Below are 6,188 nucleotides of genomic sequence, written 5' to 3' on the forward strand. Positions count from 1 at the left end.
GTGCTCAAATAATACTTGAAATACTTTTAATTTTGAAAATTTTTCAGACTTACAAAGAAGTTGCAAAAATAATAGAGTTCCATTTACCCTTTCACCAAGAATCCTTAAATGTTAACCTCTTATTAAACCATAGCACAATGATCCAAACCAGGTAAATAACATTGAAAATGCATAATCTACATCAAATAATACTTTTCAAATGAATGAATCTGTAGAATAGGCAAAATAATAGTTGCTACCTCAAGCACATAAACCTCATTAAGTGTTCACTATCATTTAAAATAAATAGCATTGTTCTGATTATTTCTGCCCCTCTAGAGTTTCTACATAGAAGGGGCAGAGGGACAGCAATCTGGCTGGAAGCAGAACTAGGGGACAGGAAAGTGAATTTACAGAGAAGGCCTTGTGTGTGTTTACCTTTTAGTTTATCTGGCACTGCTATCATGCCTACCCTGTCAAATTGTCTAGGTCCTGGATCACTTGAGCTTTAGACATATTAGGGAGCCACCTCCATCGTGTGCTGCAAGGATTCATTCATTCAAAATTTACTGAGTCCCTACTACAAACCCTGAGCAAACCCATGGGGATTCAATGATCAACCAACTAACCAACCAACCACATAGATAAACAAGCTAACAACCAAACCAAACAAATACAAAAACTCTTCCTTTCAGGGAGTTCAGTCCAGCTGGGGTAAAAGATAAATAGCCATTGATAAAAATAACTAATAAAGCAAATGTGATCAGAGTCACTTCTCCAAAACCCAACTGAATGTCTCAGGGAACCAGGAGAGAGCTGCTGACAGCAGGTGATACGTTACAGAGAAGCTACCAGCGTTCCGAGGAAGTTGTACTCACATTTCCACCAAAACAAAGTAGCACTGCCTCAGAATGTGGGGCTTCCTGATCTTAGAAGGATACTGCTTCGAAGATAAGATGGAGTCTTAAACAGTCCTTTTCATGCTTGCCCAGGGCTTCCTGTGTCAAATCTATGACTTGCTTCCTGATTTTACTATCCCAGACTCCTTGTGACCGCCTGCTGTCCCTGGCCTGACATCAGATCTTTCTGGACTTTAGGCCAGCGTGAATGTTGACCTGTATTACTATGACATGGTGGTTTTAAATCCTTCTAAGAGCCACCTAATATCTTCTGAGCCCACTCCAGGCTCCAATTCTATGTCCGCTGTGTGATGGAATGTTTAACATGTCACCACAAGGTAATGTCTCTAACAGACATCCTCAGACTTTTTGGTCTTATTGTAGGAGACAGTTCTTTTCTTAACTTTCTGTAGATGGCTCTCTCATGCCATGTATAAATGGAGACTAAACCAGACTCAAGCAAAAACAAGCAATAACATCATTCTCCATTTGCTGCTATTCAATTCACCACTGCGATTTCTGGGTGCTGAATTTCCAGTGAGCATAAGAAAGACATATTGCCCCAGTTCTTGTATTATATTCAGCTTTAACTAAATGAGGATTGAGGCTTATACCCATATTAAAATCAAATCCTCATATATTTCAAATGTAGTAAGATAAAACCAAAAAATATGCTGATAACTAAGACCAAAACATTATCAGGCAATCAGGATATATGATTCATGCTTTGGGAAATAGAGTAAATCACACTCTGATTATAACGTTTCAAATTGGTAGACTGAAAAATCTGTTTTGAGTGAAATACTTCCTTCTCAAAAACATTGAGTCTATATAACAACTTATTTTCATGATTCTAAACATAGCATTTAAGTTACAGTCATTTAATCATCGAGTCCATGCAATCACTTATACTGAGCATAACTATGGTGAACATGCAAAAATTACTTTTCCATAATGTAACTGAACATGTCATATCTTTCCCCATTAATTTGAATATGTAAAATTTTTGACTGAGTTGATTTACATGGGGTCATGGGGCCAAGAAACAGCTTTAAAATCAATGCAAAATATAAAAGTTACACATGAATAAGTACAAAAAAACTGCAGCCACAAGCTATTAAACATATAATTAAAATGGATTTATGGCTTTTGGCTTTGATTTTTTTTTCCTCTCTGTTATTGAATCATTATAGGGATCCCTTGAGTTCAATTATAATTACACACATACACATTATAATGTTTCACATATATATATTGTACATATACAGTCTTTAAAGCTGAAATAATGTAACAATATATATGCAAATTTAAATGTGTAAAGTTCAGGTAATTAAAAATTATGATTCCCTAAGCAGCATTAACATAAAGATAGTTATGAATCACTGCATTGTTTGTTAAATTTATATCACAATACATTTCTGTGGCAAGGTGGATTTATGGTGTAGCTGGTGAATTCTTTAAATTTCATAACTTACATTCTTAAAGTATTAGGCATAGATTTCTATGTTTAATAATTCTATTCTATATTTACAGGCTTTCTTTGTGTCCTAGACAGCCAATCCTTTCCTGCACAGGGTCCCCTGCCAAGCAAAGTAGCTCTAGATGACTGCATAAGTTTAAATGGCTATAGCAACATCTCTCGACCCTGTTCCCTTGGCCACAGGTGAGATAAAGGGTGGGTGGGCACCCTACCCAGCTTTCCACAATGAATCAACTTGTCAAAGGCCTGAGTGGTGATTAGAATTGAGGGTTTTGCACAAGAGAAGAGCAGATAACTCATTAGAATAATCCTATTCTCTCATTGATTTTGAATGTGAGATTCAGAGAAAGCTGACCAGTTGGTAGGTGGAACAAAATTATTAAAACCATGAGAATAAAGAAGCTGAAACATGTCAATAGTGGAATACTGCAAGGGGGGGGGTCCATAAAATTTTGTTCCCTGAGGTGGCAGCAAGGTAAGCTAGTTAGTTGTTAAAGCTGGTCCTACCCAACTTTCTAGGTCAGACTCTGTGATGAGTTGAATTGTGTTTCCCCCCCAAAACATATGCTGAAGTCCTAACACCCGGTACCTGCGATTGTGACCTTATTTGGAAAAAGGGTTTTTGCAGATGTAATCAGGTTAAGATGAGGTCATTAGGGTGGGCCTTAATCTAATACGACTGGTGTCCTCACAGGAAGGGAAGATTGCCTTGTGAAGATGTAGGCAGAGATTGAAATGTGGCAGCTGCAAGCCCAGGAAGGCCAGGAATGGCCAGCAAACAAACAGAAGCTGGGAAGAAGCAAGGAAGGATTCTCCCTTACCGGTTTCAGACAGCTCGATTCTGACTTCTAGTCTCCAGAACTATGAGATGATACATTTCAGCTGCTTTAAGCCACTTGGTTGGTGATACTTTGTTCTGGCAGCCCTAGGAAACCAATCAGTCTCTTGGAGTCACCTCGGCCAATTTTCCTGTCCTCTCACGAAGACTGGTTGTCTGACTTCTGAAGCCCATCAAACATCGCTCTAAGTTCCTTGCAACTAAAATATGAGTATAAGTTGGAATCAGGAATAGGGCTGTGCGCAACAGAGGCTGATGGGAAACGAAGGACACGTGGAACTGGTTATGGTGAAGAGGGACGGCAACGGCAGTGAGAGTTCCCTCCATATCATGGATGAAGTGCTGGTAGCCTGCACTCTGTGGTGATGGAAGAATTCATTAAGCCATAACCTGCTATCTCTAGATAATATGTACACCAAAGGCAAGTCTTTGAGGGCTTTTGTAACTCCAAAGACTAGGTCCCAAAGGCCTGTAGAATTGCAGGGTCAGCTGAATTCCTGATTAGTCCATATCTCCATGTAAGAATTTAGGGCTTAAGTGGCAGAGTTTGGGATCCACATAATGAGAAAATCTGAGAAATAGAAGAGATTAAATGAGTTGCTCAAGGTTGCATTAATTTTATGTTATGTGCATTTGACCACAATTTAAAAAAATAAATAAAAGCACAGCTTATTATGAGTCAGGCAAAAAAAAAAAAGTAAAGAAAAACAATTATTTGAAATGCAAAAGGATGTATTGAGGATTATATGTGTGAATATTTAAGGCTGAATTTGGAACAAGATCTGTGCCAAAGACCTCGTATTCTCCATTGAATGTGACCTGTTGGACCAATGAAGGACTTGTCTCTATGGAAGTTTTATTACTGTAGTATGCATGTTTTGCTGAAATGTCCTAGTAGGGAATGGAAAAAAATTTTGGATCATCTAATCTTTATGATCTTTATAGAATAGCTCAAAAAATGGAGAGTGTCTTACTATATCTAATACTTTGGAAATATTGGGGGAAATGAAATTATAAAAGACGTAAGGAGATAACAATCAAGTACTTATTTACTTTTTAATACTTTGCCTAAAACAACTCACAGAACTCAGTTCCATAGTGTTTACCTGAAATATGCATCCGTTTACTTGAAATATGAGAAAAGAATCTAACTTTTCTAGCCTATGTGCATCCTATGTATCCCTGGTGCCAGTCTGTTCCTTAAATAGAGGATTCAAAACAAAGGTGGAAACCTCAGTGTTGTCACGAACTGTCTTTGTTCCATTCTCTGAATGTCCCATTCGCGTAAATATAATTGAATATTAGACATAAGCTTGATTCCTGTATGAGGAGAAGGGAAGATAAAGGATCCTCTAGTTTTCTTTTGGTAGAATAAAAATCGTACCAACCTGTAACCTTTGCCCCCATATCAGACAAACCAACTAACAAGCCAACAAACACAAATTCTTGTACTAAATGCTCCTGTGCTCGTCTGAGCATCTTCTCACATTATGCAGAGATTAGTCCCACTCTAGAGACAAGGTTCTCATTCTTCACCAAGGAAATGCGCAAGACTGGTCAAGGACAGGCAAGAGAGGGAAAAAGGGGAACAGATATCTTTCAAAGGTCAACTCTTGTAATTCTTTCAATCCTACTGTGATATATAGGGAGTAGGAGTATCTCCACGTTACAGAAGTGAAGGTGTTTACTGAGTCAGGATCGCTCAGCCAGTGACAGCTTGCTCTGACTCCAAGCCAGTTGCTTTTTCTAGTACATCACCCAGACTCTCATATTAAGAGAATATTTATTCAGGGACAAAATGATTTTTGTTTAACAATTTCCATAAATATCCTGCTCCCTTCAGATCTTGCAACAGCTAAGACCCCTTTTCTTAGGGTAGTTACACATGCGCACGCATGCGCGCACACATAGCCCCCCAACAAGTCATAAAAGTGATAACAATCTGCTAATTGGTGATTTCCAACTTTCCTAGGTGCCTTTGATATTCTTAGCAAGTCAGCTTATGCCAATGAATGCCTTTTTACGCATAGCAGCTGGATGATACGTATTTTGAAACGATGATTACCAATCATGACAAGGATCCCATTGAGGCTATCTAAAAGTTGATATTATATGAAGCACTCCCTTTGAATTTGGAAAATCTTAGTAAGCTGATCATAGAAAAAGGACTAGATCATTATTTAATCAACAGATATAGTGCAAACTTCGCTATTTTAATTTTACCGTATCCGCTTTTCCTTTTGCTTATTAATCAAAAACGATTCTGTTTCTTGGCTTGGAGGAGTTGATGCTAACAAAGTATACTGTAATTGTTTAGAAGTGATTTTCTCCAGCGATCCAGGCAGCTTAAGTAGTTGAGTTTCCTATTACTTTCCGCCCCCTGGGTTTTACATTCGTTCTGCACTGACTTTCTTGTCTCTGTGTTTGTTGGAGTTAACGATTAGGCAGGAGGGGCTCCAGGGGACTGTTGCTGGCAGGAGCAGGTTGTGCTTAACTACCTTCTACTTACATGAACCTGATGCTGTTGGTTATTAACAGAGTTTGTGGAATCAATGACTACAATATCTCTTTGCTTAATAGGTGTATACAAAGGGAAAAAACAGATGTAATAACATTTATCTGCAGGTGCATCCTGCGGTCTTAATCCCAGAAACAGAATTTTGTAGAGTTCTTGACAGCTGTTTTCCTTGTTCTATGTTTTCATTGCACAGGTTGAGCCATGAATATTCAAAACATGGTCTGCCCAACAATGCCACCCATGGGAAAAATCAACAAGAAGAGACGTACTTGGTAGAAAGCAATGGGCAGCAAAGGCTATTGCAAATGGAGTGGTAGGAATTAAGCATAGACAAACCAGAATAATGGTAGAGACAAAATGAAGTCTTGTCTTTACAAAATGAAATCTTGATGCCAGTGTCGAAGTTATATCAATGAGTGCTTTTGGATACTTGGAGGACCCTGATGACATCCAATTCATCTACATTGTCTGGAC

This window comes from Stenella coeruleoalba (genome assembly GCF_951394435.1).
Source record: "Stenella coeruleoalba genome assembly, chromosome: 18".
NCBI classification, from domain to species: domain Eukaryota; kingdom Metazoa; phylum Chordata; class Mammalia; order Artiodactyla; family Delphinidae; genus Stenella; species Stenella coeruleoalba.